Consider the following 19,129-nt stretch of genomic DNA (forward strand, 5'->3'; position numbering starts at 1 on the left):
GGTTAATGTCTTTGAACGAGAAGCTTCCTCTCTGTATCTCCTACTCGGGATGGTTGCATTTGGTACCTTCATGTCCTCCGGTACCATTTCTTCCGTCTGTCTAAGATAAACCTTCTCATGGAGAGAACAATAATGACTTAGAAAGAAAAGCATCTAAAAATAAAAGAAAGATCGAGTGCATGGCCTCTTAGGAACTAGAAAGAAAACGGGAGATCTTGAAGCTCTGCTGTTTAATTTCAGCGGGAACTCCTCACACTCCTGTTTTGATGTTAATGTTGGAAATAAAAATTATTTTATAAGAGGGTATGAGCAGTTTTGTAGAATGGCAGAGGCTGTTTTATATGAGGAGAAAGCTTTTGTTTTAATGTTAGATGTTTATAGAAGAAATTCGGTTTACAGAAAACGAAACACGTCAATTCAATGACAAAATAGCTTTGATCTTTTCATCTTCACTGAAAGTGGGTGCTTGTTATTGTTCAAAGGCTCTTCCATTTTGGAAGAAATCGTGAGGTCAACACAACTGAATTAATCTGACCAATATCAGTGGAAGTGTTACTCAACACACAGCTGCAAAGAAAATGATCCGGCAAAAGACGTTTGCCTTACCACACTAGGAAACATTGTTTGGAAACAAAGTTTGCGAACAGTCTGCAAACAGTTTGGAAACAGTTTGCAAACAGTTTGGAAATTGTTTGGAAACAAAGTTTGCAAGCAGTTTGGAAACAGTTTAGAAACACTTTTTACCGTATATTTGTTTCCCATCCAGAATGGAAAACATTTAGTGTTTCTGTGTGTATATGTATATATACACATGTATAATGTACGTATATATGTATGTATGTATGTATACGTGTATATATGTATGTGTATATATAATTACATATATACACTAAACATTCATACTTATAAATGTGTGTGTGTATGTATATATATATATATATATATATATATATATATATATATATATATATATATATGTATGTATATATATATATATATATATATATATATATATATATATATATATATATATATACATATACATACACATAAAAGCAAGTCAGCATGACACGCTCCTTTTCCTAAAAACTTCCTCACCCATCTCTTTTTCTTTCTCTTTCTCTTATCCCTCCTTGAGTGCATTAAAACTGCCAAGTAAAATACAGAGGCTACTGCACCAGCAGGCATCCTGACGACAACTGAGGTCTGGACAGGAAACATTGTTTGCAAACAGTTTCCAAGCTGTTTGGAAACGGTTTCCAAACTGTTTACAAACAGTTTCCAAGAAACTGTTTTCAACCAGTTTGCAAACTTTGTTTCCAAACAATGTTTCCTAGTGTGGACAGTTAGACAGGTCAGGCTACGTTTTCCCAAAACAAAGTTCTCTCTCTCTCTCTCTCTCTCTCTCTCTCTCTCTCTCTCTCTCTCTCTCTCTCTCTCTCTCTCCATTGGATGTAAAAGGACTTAATAATATGTATAACGGAGTGGAGAATCTGTCCGAATGATAAATTTATGACGGTCTAACACTGAAAATAGGGATTAAGAAAGAGAAAAGACTAATTGTTTTGATAGTGCCGTTTACCCCTCATGCTGTATCGATGGAACTTTATAAGATCATTAGTTGTGCCATTCTTGTTTAATAATAATAATAATAATAATTGATGCGTTGGTATTTATAACACATACTACAATTCTTCGTTCTTACCTGCAAGGTAAATATGATGTATTTAGTATTTGAGGTTTGATCCCATCCTCGTCGCCACTGATGCGTTGATATTTATAACACATACTACAATTCTTCGTTCTTACCTGCAAGGTAAATATGATGTATTTAGTATTTGAGGTTTGGTCCCATTCTCGTCGCAGATGTCCGAGGATGAAGGGCGATAATAAAGCTATATCTTTCAGCTCGTGTTTATTCTCTGCTACATTTGAGAAGAAGGCGGTAACAGATGTATATACAATACAAAAAGCATATACAATGGAATCATAACAGACATATGAGCATCGGAGCTCGATACACAACAAGGAATTACATTCTACATACATGAGGTAGAACTCATAGGATCGAAGCCTGTGTGTCGGATTCGATACTAACACAATAATAACTGATTACACTTACACTCTACAGCATTACACAACATCTAGCTGCAGCTTTGAACTGAACGCGTCTACGGACGGCGTTATATAACATGTCTTGCACTTACGTTAAGACATACATGACAATAATATATTTAAAACAGCTTATGTTCATATGCAAATACTGACCTCAAAATAACGAACTCTGATAAACATAAATGCATTGGCAAGATGAAAAAGATTATTTTGTGAGTAATAATGGCATTAAACATGATACCAGGAAAAAAGGAAGAGAAAACGCTGCTATTCGCAGTTAACAGCTTGTGTTTGTAAAACAGAACACGTTAAAAACATCTGTCGAAGGCATACATCAACATACATAGACCATTCAAAAAGTTAATTTTACGAGATGTGTCATTGGCAAGATATATCTGCTGTGGCGGATGAATTATTGAATGAATCTGTTTACTAACTGTATTTCTGGTTTGAAAGTGGATGTATCCCACGTTTCACTCAAAGAATGAACCTATTCTTTCGTTGGCTGAGTTGAACTGACGTACGAACACTATGTCTAGACCTCTCTCATTTACGAAGACGTCGACAGTCAGTGACTCATAGACCCCACCTCGTGATCTCAGGAATTTACGCTTTTATCTTTACGGTGATATTTTATATAAATGAGGACCTGTGACCTGGTAAAAAATATATATATATATATATATATATATATATATATATATATATATATATATATATATATATATATAATCTGTGTATATTATATATATATATATATATATATATATATATATATATATATATATATATATATATCTGTATATATATATGTATATATATGTGTGTAATTCTGTTGTGACGGCAGTATCACATGGCCCATCTGGTACTCATTTTCGGGATGCAGAGCTTCATTTTGCATGACTCACGTGAATTTCATTCTGACAGATCGGCAAACATTAGTCATACTAAAAATTATTGCTATCAAAAGACGCTTTCTAGTTATTATTAGACTGGAGAGAGAAGAGGGTAAATTAAAGAACTAACACAAGGTTTTGTTCAGGTAAAATCAGTGAGAATGAAAGAGGAAATAGAATTTATCAGTAATTTTTGTTTTAAAAAATGAGAAATGACAATAACACAGACTTTTTATATAAAGATGTCGGTCATAGGTTAAAAAAAAAAAAGCCTGGGAGATGTTCCTGAGTTGCTTGTTGCACGAATGATTTGGAAAGAATGGCGATTGCATTCAGATCATGAGAGACCCTTTGCCAGCCTGTCTAGAAGTCTCGCTTTGACGGGATGCCCTAGTGACATTTATAGTAATTTTTTTTAGATATATAGTATTATTAACCAATATGATTGGCCTCCGGATAGTCATCCGGTTATTGGTTAACCCAGAGAAGCTCTCTAATTGAGTGCCAAATGGTGTTGCAGACGATGAGTCCCACAAACTCAGAGGCCTTACGTAAATTTTGATAGTGAAGTCTGAAGCCAGATGGCTTTGTTATACTGCATTATTAATCTTGAATATCCCCTTCCCCTCGGCCCTTGCCTTTCCCATCGTCTGACCACTTTATCAAGTAAGAGTTGCCTGTCTTTGAGGCAGTCTATGAATTATCAGTTCAAAATAAAAAGGAAGTCAAGGCAAAAAGAATTAGCTGAAGAAGAAAGTTAAAAAATTTGCTTCAAACAACAGCAATAGCGTAGTAGTTTCGAAAAATCAGTCAGTTAACTGGAAATTGATTGGCATACAAACAGTTAATCAGATCATGGCACGTATCTACAAGAGGGGGATTCAAGAGCTGTCATGACAACATTATGTAGATGTCAAGATGTGATCGCTCGTATTTAATTCATGTTAACGAGTAACCCGCAATTGTTTTTGTCCTGTGGTATGTGATTGTCATCTGGGAAAATAACTTCAGGATGAGACAACCTTTTCTTTGGTAGTCATCATATCATCCTGTTCTCGTAGATATACTGACTGTTCACATTCCTGTTCTTTCATTCCCTTTTTATACTTGTGGACCGATTTGACACCCCCTACCCATTAGTCTTCTCTTGAGTGGAAACTATCTCGACCCCTTTTAAAGGGCATCAGGCATCATCTAGGCTTCACTGTCGAGATAAAGTTAAGCCAGCCGTGAGGTAAATCACACTCATAATACTATAAAGTATGGGCGATAATAACTGTAATAGCTGATGAGGCATGAAAATGAATGCTTTACTTTGACGCGCCGCTACGAGAGGTCAAATAACTCTGAATATGGTATTTCCTTTTGCCGTAATGCTCGCATGCGCGCAAGCCGTTGGCACTTCCTGGTGTCTGGTTGGTTTATTTAGGTAATAGTCAGCGCTCAGCGGTTATATATATGCTGGCCATACTATCAGCTCTCTCTCTCTCTCTCTCTCTCTCTCTCTCTCTCTCTCTCTCTCTCTCTCTCTCTCTCTCTTCAGTAGTTTAATCTTTAACCGGCAATCTTACGTGTGCGGGCACAGGTATCTCACCTTAATATTATTAATTTAATTTGTTCGTAACTTCTTGTCGGTAAAAAGTGATCTCTGTTTTTCACTTCAATTTTCCATGACATTTTATCTATGCACTCTTGTTTTTTACGTGAAAAAGAATAAATAGGCTACAATTATTTGCTAATATGTGTCACCTGGGCATGAAAAATCGTATACAACTTGGAGAATTTCAAACAAAGTCTCTCAGGAAAAAAAGAAAGAAAGAAAAAAAAAGAAATCGCCTCATTTCCCCGTTGATGAAAATGGCTTATGTCATTCTTCCTCCTGTCTTCAAATTTCCCTTCAAATTTATTATATTATAAAAGAAAATAACTACTTTAATCCATCCAGTGATTTTACATCTTTTTTAAACATGTCTTTTTGATTGAAATACCCCCGTTAAAAAAACTGACCCCTTTCTTTTAATCATCTTATTTAAAACCTTTCCTTAAATCATATTGTTGAAATTGACTATTTTCATTCATTTCCCGGATTTTAAATCTCCGTTCAAATGTTATTCATAGACTTTACCGCTTTCGATCATCTCCCAATTTTAAAGCTTGCTTCAAATGTCCCTTTTTTGATAGAATTGTCTCTCGTTCAGCCCCAGATTTTAAATCTCTCTTTAAATGAGTCATTGATGAAAATGGCCTCTTTCATTTGCACTCTGCCTACAAAAAATTAAATAGCCCTTCAAATGGGTCTCTTTAATACTCTTTCGTGACAAGTGATATACGATGTTTTTCACATAGAATTTGAAGTGGTTTACGCAAGGTGGTGCCAGAGAGGGCTTGAGAATCTTAGGAGCCAATGCACTCATTTCTCTCAGCGACCTGTATTCTGATGTAGAGAGAAGCTCCATATTGTCAGTAAAAGAACCGTCTTATGTGAAAGGAAAAGGACTTTTTTTTCTCACTTCATGGAAGTTATTGTTTCTTTCATGCTATGTGTCATTTAGTCATTATGATTTTTGTCTCCTCGTTGTAGAAATTTCAAGGGACTCGTACAGGCTATTCTAAGTGAATAAGTTTTATTTGATGCTGAATTTCCATTTTTAGTTGTTTGTAAAAGAAAACTATTGAGATGGCGATTTGTCTGTCCGTCCGCACTTCTGCCCTCAGATCTTAAAATCTACTGAGGCTTGAGGGCTGCAAATTGATATATTAATCATCCACCCTCCAATCACCAAACCACACAAATTGCAGCCTTCTAGCCTCAATATTTTTTATTTTATTTAAGGTTAAAGTTAGCGTTGATCGTGCGTCTGGCACCGGTATAGGACACGTCACCACCGTGCACCGGGCCGCGGCTGAAAGTTTCATGGGCCGCGACTCATATAGGATTATACGCTGTACAGAAAACTTGATTGCGCCGAAGACACTTTGGCGCATTTTTTACCTCTTTTATCTAAAGCGCGATTTAAAACGTCTAAGGAAAACTTTATCCACTTTCCTTCTCCTCCTCCTCATTATTATTATTATTATTATTATTATTATTATTATTATTATTATTATTATTATTATCCTGCGACGTATAAAGGTCAAGAGCAGTTTAAGCGTTAAAAACAGTTCTAAGCATTAAGTAAAAGGAGTTAATAATTGGCTGGATGTATTAAGCTTTGAATATTCCACGACAGTTGGCTAGTTCTTTTTTTATTATATCGCCTGAAATTCTGCTGAAATGCAAAACCGTATTATATTTACTTGACAGTAGATGGGTTTTATCCTGTATCAACAGAATACTGCATTTACTTTCGTCGTGCTGATTAGGTAGCCACACCAAGCAACCATAGAATTAAAAATTGAACTCATTCACAGGAGAAACAAGAGCCTTTCCTGGAACAATACTAGGCAACATCACAACCATTGCAACAAATAAGTACGGTAAAGTTTAAATATGTTTCCGTAGTGTAGTGGTTATCACGTGCGCTTCACACGCGCAAGGTCCCCGGTTCGATCCCGGGCGGAAACATCTGCGTATCATTCGTGTTTCAGCAGGCTTTTTCCCCCATAGCTTAAATACGAAACTTTGAAGTGTGCTGGTTGGTATGATGCTGTCGCTTAATAGCACATGTTATTTAATAATATTATGAAAAGCATCTGTAATCATTAGGTCATTTATGATGGGTGTATTTGCTTCTACTTGGTTAACCTGCCTGTGCTTACTAATTGAGAAACAGTATTCTCACAATCTTGTTCATTCAGTTATCATCCATATAAACACCTGTTTCCGTTGGGACACGAACCGTGGAAACACAAACACCACACAATGAAAACCTACCTTACCAAGTGAGGAGAGTTTGTTTGCATACATATTAAATGGCCTTATTTTCTCATCTAGGCTTGATTATATGTGTATAAAATTTTATAAATGATACCTTAGCACACTTACTCTGTACCTTTGATGTCCGATGGCCTATAATTGAACATTTCTTGGAAGCTGACTGTATTTACACACACACACACACACACACACACACACATATATATATATATATATATATATATATATATATATATATATATATATATATATATATATATATATATATATATAAGTGCCTTTTGACAACTGCATGTACTGTGTATAGCAAGGAGTCTTTATCATTTTATGTATATGGTTCCATGTGTGTAGTCACTGGGCAGAAAAGAAATGTCATGATTAAAAGCACGAAAGGCAATGGTATACAAAGCGACACCTGTGCATAACCTGTCATAACTTAACCTAAGGAGTGATAATCATAATCTAAACTTTCATCAACATCTCCGTAGCATTTATGGATCAATGGGAATTATAATACACAAACATACCTGTCAAAACTGAAGTGTATCCTAATAATGATGATAATTATATTCATATTTCTTGCTCTGATCCTTTGCAGGAAATTATATTTATATTCCTTGTATTGACCCTTGGCTGGAAATTATATTTATATTCCTTGCATTGACCCTTTGCAGGTAATTATATTAATAATGCTTGCTGTGGCCCCGTGCTAGAAATATTTATATTGCTTTGACCCTTCCTGGGAATTATACTGCTTGCTTTGGTCCGTGCTGGAAATTACATTCAAATTGCTTGCTTAGGGTACTTCGCTGTTAATTGCAGTAATATTACTTTGCTCCGATAATTTCCTAAAAATTATATTTTTGTCGCATTCTTTTCAAAGCCCATGGCGTTTCCAGCCTCATCCTCCAAACAGTAAATCTGCCTTTTTATTTTATACTTTCTGATATTTATATTATTTCCCGGTATTATGCTCTGTCCATAGCTTTCATTTCTCAGTTGGGTTAAGAGCTGACTGTAGAATCATGCAACTAGATATTCTTTGTATGTATTAGGTACCTGGATAAGTATTTAGACTTTACAATCTCCTAATATTATATCTGTGTTTTTATGATGATGGGAATGGTTTACCGAAACGTTGGTTTAAATGAACAAGAGAAATGATTGCAATTCTTCTTGCTGTCCTGTGCAATTCATTAAGTAAATAAAAAATATTTTAAGTAAGCAAGAATAAACAAAGTTTAGTATTTTACTGTGCAAAAGATACAACTGAATGTTTTTTGAAGTGGCCACAAAAGGATTTTTCCTATATAGCTGAACAAAGCTTACGATGTAGTTAACGTATCATATCGATAGGAATAAGTTAAATGAAATGACAATACAGAAAAATAGGAAGCTAGGTTTTGTAGTAAAATAAATAAATCAGTAAATAAAACGAGGAAAAAACAGTGGCAGATGAATTTTTAATGTTCCACGACACAAGGCTAGTTCTTTTTTTATTAATTCTTATCGCTCCTTTTCTTGTGTATATAATTACATTTCCCCTTTTCGTCTTGTTTTATCTCTTCAGATATTCAGTAATGGTTACTGATATTTATTATTATTATTATTACTATTATTATTATTATTATTATTATTATTATTATTATTATTATTATCGTGGTGTGCATACACTCTAATGGAACGAGCCAAAATCCCTTGTCCATTATCATTAGTTTATTATGTTACTTTTATTTTAATTCCATTAAATCTGCAAACAAACTGAAGTTCTGCTGATATTTATTGACAGTGAATGGGTTTTATCCTGAGTCAACGGAATACTACAGTTACTTTAGTCATACTGATTAGGTAGAAACACCAAGGAGCTATAGAATTAAAAATTGGACTCATTCAGAGGAGAAACCAGAGCCCTCTCCTGGAGCAAAACTAGCTAATATTACAAGCAGCCCAAGAAAAAATTGCAGTCATGTCGAAACATGTTTCCGTAGTGTAATGGTTATCACGTGCGCTTCACACGCGCAAGGTCCCCGGTTCGATCCCGGGCGGAAACATCTGCATTACCCTTGTGTTTCAGCAGGCTTTTTCGTCCATAGCTTACACACGTTCCTTTGAAGTGTGCTGGCTGGAATGGTGCTGTCGCTCAATAGGACATCTTATTTCATGACATTATGAAAAGCATCTGTAATCATTAGGTCACTATGATGGATGTATTTATATCTGCCTGGTTAATCTGACTGCTTAGTAATTGAGAGACAGTAGTCTCACAATCTAGTTTATTTAGTTATCATCCATGTAAACACCTGTTACCTTTGGTAATCGAAATGTGGAAGCACATAAACACCACGCAGTGAAAACCCTCCTTACCAAGTGAGGAGAGTTTGTTTGAATACATATTTATAGACCTTATTTGCTTATCACGCCTAATTATATGTGTATAAAATTTTTAATGATGCCTTATAACACTTGCATTGTACCTTTGGTGTTCAATTAGACATTTCATAGAAAGTGCATATATTATACATGCATCTATCTATAAGTGCCTTTTGGCAAATGCATGTTCTGTATATAGCAAGAAGTCTTTATCCATATATGTATATGATTCCATGTAAGTAGTCACAGAACAGAAATGAAATTACGTGATTAAAAGCATGAAAAAAGCCAATGATATATACAGAGACATCTCAGCCTAACCTTTCCTAACCTAGCCTAAAGAGTGATAATTATAATTTTAAGTTTCATCAGCGTCTATATATCATCAGTTATCGGCATCTTGGCCATTTTCATAAGTAAGACTTTTTCCAGTGCACTTAAATCTCAAGCTCACTATAAAATGAAAAGTGAGAGCTGGACAGTCTCTGGAAATAATATACTGCAGATATTAAAAAGTGTACAATGCAAAGAGGTATAGGCAGAGTTACTGTTGAGATGTGTGGCTGAAAAGTGTAGAAGCTTTGAAAAGAATACTGAATTTGATGTAAGCCCAATATTCGGTATAATCATTTCAAAATACTTTCTCAAACCCCTGATTGTGTTCCGCTTGTTCTTTTAGAATCTCTGCAAATCAAGAAGTTGTGGCCTTCTTTGGATAATCAAATTACTATCAGATTGCTGCTAATTACTCGCTTACTCACCTCTCTCTCTCTCTCTCTCTCTCTCTCTCTCTCTCTCTCTCTCTCTCTCTCTCTCTCTCTCTCTCTCTCCTTTTTTCGCCTTTCATCCTCTATTCTTTTCAAAGCTCATGGAGTTTTCAGCCACACCTCTAAACAATAAGTCTGTATTGTATACTTTCTGATATATATATAATTTCCCGACATTATGTTCTGTTTATAGTTTTTATTTTTCAGCTGGGTTGAGTGCTGACTGCAGAATCATGTAACTAGATATTTTATTTATGTATTAGGTACTTTGGCAAGTCTTTAGTCTGTACAATTCCATTACATGATATCAGTGTTTTTATGTAGTCCTGATGATGGGAATAGATCCCAGAAACGCTGGTTTAAATGAACAAGAGAAATCATTGCTATTCTTTTTTCTCTTGTGTTTATGATTAATTAAGAACATCGATAAAAACGCAGTTTAGTACTGTACTGCGCAAAATGTGCAACTGAGTCTTTTCGAAGTGCCAGAGAAGGAGTTTTCCTGTGTAGATGAATCAGTATCACCAAGAAAGCAGTTGGACACAGCTCAGAAATATTTACAGATAAAGGTAATATATAAAAAAAAAAGCCGCAGTGTACAATATATATCTAATAATCGTTATACAAGCAGCGCCCCACGAAGCTTACGAAATAGATAAGTATCCTGTCAAAAGGAAAACTCTTAAACGGAATCAGTGACGATACAGATAGATAGGAAGCCAAGTTTTTGTAGCTAATAAATGAGAACGAGAAAGAGAAAAATCACAGGCAGACGACATTTAAACATTGCATGACCGTTGGCTAGTTCTTTTTTATTATTTCTAATTATTGGTTCTTGTCTCGCATATATTTGTTCTTTTTTTCTTTTTGTCTTGCTTTATCTCTTCAGATAATCGGTCTCAAGTTTCAGTAATGGTCACTGGTATTTATTATTATTATTATTATTATTATTATTATTATTATTATTATTATTATTAGTAGTGTGTGCACATCATAGTGGTACAAGCCAAAAAGCCATGTCCACTATTATTAGTTTATTGTTATGTTACTTTTTTTTTAATTCCTTTAAATCTGCAGACAACCTGAAGTTCTGCAGGAATGCAAAATCTTTCCATAGTATTTATATGTCAACGGAATACTGTATTTACTTTAGTCATACTGATTAGGTAGCAACACTAAGCAGCTACAGAATTAAAAATTGAACTCATTCAAAGTAGAAACAAGAGCCCTTAATGGAACAAGGCTACCTAATGTTACAAGCAAGCCCAACAAAATATGATGTGCATGTTTAAACATGTTTCCGTAGTGTAGTGGTTATCACGTGCGCTTCACACGCGCAAGGCCCACGGTTCGATCCCGGGCGGAAACATCTGCATTACACTCGTGTTTCCGCAGGCTTTTTCGTCCATACCTTACATGTACCTTTGGAGTGTGCTGGTTGGTATGGTGCTGTCGCTTAATAGGACATATTATTTCATAACATTCTGAAAAACATATGTAGTTATTAGGTCACTATGATGGTTGTATATTCTACATCTTTTTTCCCTCATCATCCTCTTTGAGCATTCTTTTCAAAGCTCATGGCGTTTCCAGCCTCACCTCCAAACAGTAAGTCTGCCTTTTTATTGTAAACTTTCTGATATTTATATTATTTCCCGGCATATGTTCTGTCCATAGTTTTCATTTATCACTTGGGTTAAAAGCTGGCTGTAGAATCGTGTAACTAGGTATTCTGTGTATGTATTAGGCACCTGGATAAGTATTTAGACTTTACAATCTCCTGATTTTGTATCCGTGTTTTTATGATGATGGGAATGTTTACCGAAACGTTGGTTTAATTGAACAAAAGAAATGATTGTTATTCTTCTTGCTGTCCTGTGCATTTCATTAAGTAAATCGAAAAATATTTTAAGTAAGCAAGAAAAAACAAAGTTTAGTATTTTACTGTGCAAAAGATGCAGCAGAATGTTTTTTGAAGTGGCCATAAAAGGATTTTTCCTGTATAGCTGAACAAAGCTTACTATGTAGTTACGTAACATATCGATGAGAATAGTTAAATGAAATGACAATACAGAAACATAGGAATCCAAGTTTTGTAGTAAAATAAATAAATCAGTAAATAAAACGAGGGGAAAACAACGGCAGATGATGTTTTAATATTCCACGACACAAGGCTAGTTCTTTTTTATTAATTCTAATCGCTCCTTTTCTTGTGTATATAATTACATTTCCCCTTTTCATCTTGTTTTATCTCTTTAGATATTCAGTAGTATGTTTCAGTAATGGTCACTGATATTTATTATTATTATTATTATTATTATTATTATTATTATTATTATTATTATTATTATTGTGGTGTGCATGCATTCTAAAGGAACGAGCCAAAAACCCATGTCCATTATTATTAGTTTATTGTCATGTTACTTTTTTTTAATTCCATTAAATCTGCAAACAACCTGAAGTTCTGCTGAATGCAAAATCTTTTCATAGTATTTACTGACAGTAAATGGATTTTATCCTGAATCAACGAAATACTGCAGTTACTTTAGTCATATTGATCAGGTAGCAACACCAGTGAGCTATAAAATTAGAGATTGAACTCATTCAAAGAAGAAACAAGAGCCTTTCCTGGAAAAAGACTACCTAGTGTTACCAGCAAGGCCAACAAAAAATGACAAGTACGTTTAAACATGTTTCCGTAGTGTAGTGGTTATCACGTGCGCTTCACACGCGCAAGGTCCCCGGTTCGATCCCGGGCGGAAACATCTGCATTACACTCATGTTTCAGCAGGTTTTTTCGTCCATAGCTTACACACGTACCTTTGAAGTGTGCTGGATGGAATGGTGCTGTCGTTCGATAGGACATCTTATTTCATAATATTACGAAAAGCATCGGTAGTCATTAGGTCACTAAGATGGATGTATTTACATGTACCTGGTTAATCTGACACTGCTTACTAATTGAGAAAAGTTAGTCTCACAGTGTGGTTTATTCAGTTATCATCCATGTAAGTATCTGTTGCCCTTGGGAATCGAAATGTGGAAGCACATAAATACCACACTATGAAAACTTTCCTTGCTAAGTGAGGAGAGTTTGTATGTATACTTATTAAAGGACCTTGTTTTCTTATCTAGGCCTAATTATATGCGTGTAAAATTTTGAAATGATACCTTAGCACACTTGCACTGTGCCTTTGGTATCCAATTAGACATTTTGTAGAAACTGCTGTTATTTGCATATACCGTACACGTATCCATGTGCCTTTTGGCAAATGCATGTTCTGTATATAGCAAGAAGTCTTTATTCGTATATGTATATGATTCCATGTGTGTGGTCGCAGGACAGAAATTAAATGACATAATTAAAGACATGAAAAAAGGCAATGTTATATACAGAGACATCTCAGCCTAATCATTCCTAACGTAACCTAAAGAGTGATAATTATAATCTTAACTTTCATCAACGTCTCCATGTCTTCAGTTATTGGCATCTTGACTCTAAAAAACATTTCTGGAAAAAGAAAAGTTTTAAGAAGAAAGAAGGAGTGATTAAGCCTGTCTTAAATTAGACTTTTTCCAATGCATTTAAATCTCAAACTAACTGTAAAATGAAAAGTGAGAACAGTACATAGCCTTGGAAATAATATACTGTAGATATAAAAAAGTGTACAATACAAAGAGGTATAGGCAGGCTTACTGTCGAGAGGTGTGGCTGAAAAGAGCATAGGCTTTGAAAAGAATACTGAATTTGATGTAAGCCCAAATTAATAATTTCAAAATACTTTTTTTTCAAACCACCGAATGTCTTCCGCATGTTCTTTTAGAATCTTTGCAAATCAAGAGGTTGTCACCTTCTTTGGACAGTCAAATTACTACCACATTGCTGCTGATTACTCAACTCTCTCTCTCTCTCTCTCTCTCTCTCTCTCTCTCTCTCTCTCTCTCTCTCTCTCTCTCTCCTTCTTCTTCTTCTTCTTCTTCTTCTTCTTCTTCTTTTCTTCTTCTTTCACCCTCCTTGAGTATTCTTTTCAAACCCCATGGAGTTTTCAGCCACACCTCTAAATAATATATCTGTATTGTATACTTCCTGATATTTATATAATTTCCCGACATTATGTTCCGTTCAGTTTTCATTTTTCTGTTGGATTAAGTGCTGACTGCAGAATCATGCAGCTAGATATTTTATTTGTGTATTTGGTACTTTGGCAAATCTTTAGAATCAATTTCCTGACTTGATATCAGCGTTTTTATGTAGCCGTGATGATGGGAGTGGACTACCGAAACGCTGGTTTAAATGAACAAGAGAAACGATTGCTATTCTTGTTTCTGTTGTGTTTATGATTAATTAAATACATCGATAAAAATGCAATTTATTAGTTTACTGCGCAAAATAAGCCTCAGAATCTTTTTGAGTGGCCAAAGAAGGAGTTTTCCTGTGTAGATGAATCAGTATCACCTAGAAAGCGGTTGGACACAGCCCACGAATATATACAGATGAAAGCAATATAAAAAAAGCCACAGTGTACAATATCTATTTAATAATCGTTATATAAGTAACGCCCCACGAAGCTTACGAAACAGATACGTATCCTATTAAAAAAAATGTCTAAAACGGAATCGGTGACGATAGAGAAAGATAGGAAGCCTGGTTTTTATAGCTAAAACATAAAAACATGAAAACTTAAACGAGAAAGAGAAAAATAACGGCAGGCATTTACACATTCCACGACCATCGGTTAGTTCTTTTTTGTTATTTCTTATTGTCTTGTTTATATTTGTTGTTTTTTCCTTTTTGTCTTGTTTTATCTCTTCAGAGACTCGGTCTCAACTTTCAGTAATGTTCAGTGGTATTTATTGTTATTATTATTATTATTATTATTATTATTATTATTATTATTATGCACACATTTTAATGAAACAAGCCAAAAGGCCATGTCCATTATTATTAGTTTATTGGTATGTTACTTTTTTTTAATTCCATCAAATCTATAAACTACCTGAAGTTCTCCTGAAATGCAAAATCTTATCGTCGTTTTTATCTGGCAGTAAATAAGTTTTATCCTTAGTTACCAGAATATTGCAAATAATTAAGTAATACTAATTTAGCAACACTAACGAGCTATAGAATTCGAAATTTGAACTCATTCAAAGGAGAAACAAGAGCCCTTTCGTGGAGCAAAACTAGTTAATATTACAAGTAGTGCAACAAAAAATTATGATCGTGTTTAAACATGTTTCCGTAGTGTAGTGGTTATCACGTGCGCTTCACACGCGCAAGGTCCCCGGTTCGATCCCGGGCGGAAACATCTGCATTACACTCGTGTTTCAGCAGGCTTTTTCGTCCATTCCTTACACACATACCTTTAAAGAGTGCTGGTTGGTATGGTGCTGTCTCAATAGGACAAATTGTTTCATAACATTATGAAACGCATCTGTAGTCATTAGGTCACTCTGTTGGCAGTATATTCTGCATCTACATGGTTAACCTGCTTGTGCTTACTAATTGAGAACCAGAAGTCTCACAGTCTAGTTTATTCATTTATCATCCATTAAACACCTGTTACCTTTGGTAATCGAAATGATGACTTATCACACTTGCATTGTACCTTTGGTGTTCAATTAGACATTTTATAGAAACTGCTATTTACATATATTGTACATGCATCTACTGTATAAGTGCCTTTGGCAAATGCATGTTCTGTATATAGCAAGAAGTCTTTATCTGTATATGTATATGATTCCATGTGTGTAGTCACAGGACAGAAATGAAATTACATGATTAAAAGCATGAATAAAGGCAGTGATATATACAGAGACATCTCAGCCTAACGTTTCCTAACCTAACCTAAAGAGTGATAATTATAATTTTGAAGTTCATCAGCGTCTATATATCATCAGTTATTGGCATCTTGACCATAAAAAAAAATCTGGAAAAAAAGCTTAAGGCGAGAGAAAGAGAGATTAAACCTTTCTTAAGACTTTTTCCAGTGCATTTCAATCTCAAGCTAACTATAAAATGAAAAGTGAGAACAGGACAGTCTCTGGAAATAATATACTGTAGATAATAAAAAGTGTACAGTGCAAAGAGGTATAGGCAGACTTACTGTTGAGAGGTGTGGCTGAAAAGTGCATAGGCTTTGAAAAGGATACTGAATTTGATGTAAGCCCAATATTCGGTATAATCATTTCAAAATACTTTCTCAAACCACCGATTGTGTTCCGCTTGTTCTTTTAGAATCTCTGCAAATCAAGAAGTTGTTGCCTTCTTTGGGCAGTCAAATTACTACCAGATTGCTGCCAATTACCCACCTCTCTCTCTCTCTCTCTCTCTCTCTCTCTCTCTCTCTCTCTCTCTCTCTCTCTCTCTCTCTCTCTCTCTCTCTCCTATTTTCCCCTTTCATCCTCTTTGAGTATTCTTTTCGAAGCTCATGGAGTTTTCAGCCACACCTCTAAACAATAAGTCTGTATTGTACACTTTCTGATATTTATATAATTTCCCGACATTATGTTCTGTTTATAGTTTTTATTTTCAGCTGGGTTGAGTGCTGACTGCAGAATCATGTAACTTGATATTTTATTTATATATTAGGTACTTTGGCAAGTCTTTAGTCTGTAAAATTCCTTGACATGATATCAGTGTTTTTATGTAGTCCTGATGATGGGAATAGATCCCAGAAACGCTGGTTTCAATGAACAAGAGAAACCATTGCTATTCTTTTTTCTCTTGTGTTTATGATTAATTAAGAACGTCGATAAAAACGCAATTAAGTAGTTTACTGCGCAAAATATGCAACAGAATCTTTTTGAGTTTTCCGGTGTAGATGAATCAGTATCACCAGGAAAGCAGTTGGACACAGCGCAGAAACATTTACAGATAAAGGCGGTATAAAAAAAAAAAGCCGCAGTGTACAATATCTAACTTATAATCATCATACAAGTAACACCCAACGAAGCTTACGAAATAGATAAACATCCTATCAAAAAGAAAACTCTAATACGGAATCAGTGACGATTTGCTCCTTGTCTTCCTTATATTTTTCTCTTTTTTCCCTTTTGTCTTGTTTTATCTCTTCAGATAATCGGTCTCAAGTTTCAGTAATGGTCACTGGTATTTATTATTATTATTGTTATTATTATTATTATTATTATTATTATTATTATTATTATTATTATTATTAGTGTGCACACATCCTAGTGGAACAAGCCAAAAGTCCATGTCCTCTATTATTAGTTTATTATGTTACTTTTTTTTAATTCCTTTAAATCTGCAAACAATCTGAAGTTCTGCAGAAATGCAAAATCTTTCCATAGTATTTGTGTCAACGGAATACTGTATTGCATTTAACCCTTTGATTTCGGTTGTAACATATACGACGCATTTAATAAACTGGCCCGGAACACTGTTGTGTCGTATACGAGCACCGGTAATTTCCTTTTATGTGAAGGACTGATGATTGAAATACTGGCCTCTTTTTTCTTGATATGGTAACAGTCTGTCAGTTGCCATACAGTGAATTCATATAAATTCACGTGTTTCCTAAAATTCATTAGTCTTCATCAAGATGTCACAGGGGAGGTCAAGGGCACACATCCTCGAGTTGACCGCCGGCAGAACGAGAGAAGAGCTCTCGACGAGGATAATAACTATTTTATAGACCTTCTCGACTCATTTCGATGAAAATGAATCAGTTTAGAAATGAAATGGATAATTATGGTCCCAGTACAAGAGACAGTGATGAAATATCAACCGAAGTGAAAATGACGAAAATCTGCCACCTACAAATGAAAGCCAAGGTGTCAAAAGAAGGCGGAGACAGCGAAAGTGACCCAGGTGATGAGTGGGAGTGGGCTGCCAGCAATTTCAGCCCAGAGATTTCATATTTGACAGCAGTGGCAGTGGCATTACGTCGAAATGTAATGTGAATGAAAATTCAAAGGAAGTAGACTATTTTTTTGAATTTTTCGACAACGAATTTATGGGGCTGATTGCTGAAGAGACAACCCGTTATCAGAGATTCCTTGTTGATACGCTGGAGATGCAGTGCAAAGTATTTGCGAAAATTTTGCTCAGGTTACTGTGGAGGAAATGATACGGTTCCTTTGTGTGATTATGATCATGTCGCATATAAGTAAACATCGCATCGTAGATTACTGGACTACGCTTGAGACATTCGAGACAAAAGGGAGTGAGGGAAGGCTGATGGCAAGGGACAGATTTCTTCAAATTTACGGGTTCTACATTTCGTTGATAATTCACAGGAAACAAGCCCAGATAATAAACTAAAAAAAAATTAAACCCGTGCTCGATAGTGTAGAAAATTCCGGGAAAATTTCAACCTTTCCAGGATTTATGCATAGATGAAAGTTTAATGTTATGGAAGGAGGCTAAGTTTCAAGCAGTACATTCCAGATAAAAGAAGTCGATTTGGGTGAAAATATTTGAACTTTGTGATGCCAAAACGGATTATATTGTCGATTTTATAATCTATACTGGAAAAGATACAGAGATATTGGTAGATGAGGATCTAGTATCTGGTTCTGTGGTAAAACATTTATGGCCTCGCATCTCCAGGAAACATCACATCCTGTATTTCCGATAATTGAGTATTGCAGCCCAAAACTGCTCAAGTATTTGGGCGACAACGAAACAGGAGCATGTGGAATTGTCCGGAAAAATAGGAAATTTATGCCTAAATTTCCTGATGTGAACAAAATCTGAGATTTCGTCTCAAAACTGCAATGGAATATTAGGTTTTAAAATGGCAGGATAACAGGACAGTGTATATATTTATCTTCAGTACATGAAAATATAATGGTAGACTGTGAAAAAGGTGTCGACCAGGAATTTGTAAAAACCTGCATGCGTTGTTGGCTATAATAAGAAAATGCGGATTGTGGACAAGAAACGACATGCTTATTAGTTCTGTAAAGTGTATCCGTAAAACCACGATGGTACATAAACTATTTTCCGTCTGCTTGATATGATACTAGTAAACTGTCATCACTTGCATGGATTTGTTACTGGCAAGAAAGGTCCATATTTACAGTTTTCTAAGTCAGTCGTTCTGCAGTTGATTGAAAGGTACCCTCCAGCACCCTAACAA

General features: G+C 35.1%; 1 protein-coding gene and 5 non-coding genes across 8 annotated transcripts in view; all 6 read left to right on the forward strand.

The window, feature by feature from the left end:
- sip3 (septin interacting protein 3) overlaps positions 1–19,129 on the forward strand; it is a 315,555-nt gene that overhangs the window by 151,593 nt on the left and 144,833 nt on the right. The gene's annotated exons all lie outside the window — the stretch shown is intronic.
- Positions 6,504–6,576, forward strand: TRNAV-CAC (transfer RNA valine (anticodon CAC)). The gene has a single exon. It is a non-coding gene; the product is annotated as a tRNA-Val (tRNA).
- On the forward strand, positions 8,867–8,939 carry TRNAV-CAC (transfer RNA valine (anticodon CAC)). The gene has a single exon. It is a non-coding gene; the product is annotated as a tRNA-Val (tRNA).
- Positions 11,322–11,394, forward strand: TRNAV-CAC (transfer RNA valine (anticodon CAC)). The gene has a single exon. It is a non-coding gene; the product is annotated as a tRNA-Val (tRNA).
- TRNAV-CAC (transfer RNA valine (anticodon CAC)) lies at positions 12,718–12,790 on the forward strand. Its single transcript has one exon. It is a non-coding gene; the product is annotated as a tRNA-Val (tRNA).
- Positions 15,259–15,331, forward strand: TRNAV-CAC (transfer RNA valine (anticodon CAC)). Its single transcript has one exon. It is a non-coding gene; the product is annotated as a tRNA-Val (tRNA).

The sequence above is a fragment of the Macrobrachium rosenbergii genome, chromosome 55 (assembly GCF_040412425.1).
Source record: "Macrobrachium rosenbergii isolate ZJJX-2024 chromosome 55, ASM4041242v1, whole genome shotgun sequence".
Lineage (NCBI taxonomy): Eukaryota > Metazoa > Arthropoda > Malacostraca > Decapoda > Palaemonidae > Macrobrachium > Macrobrachium rosenbergii.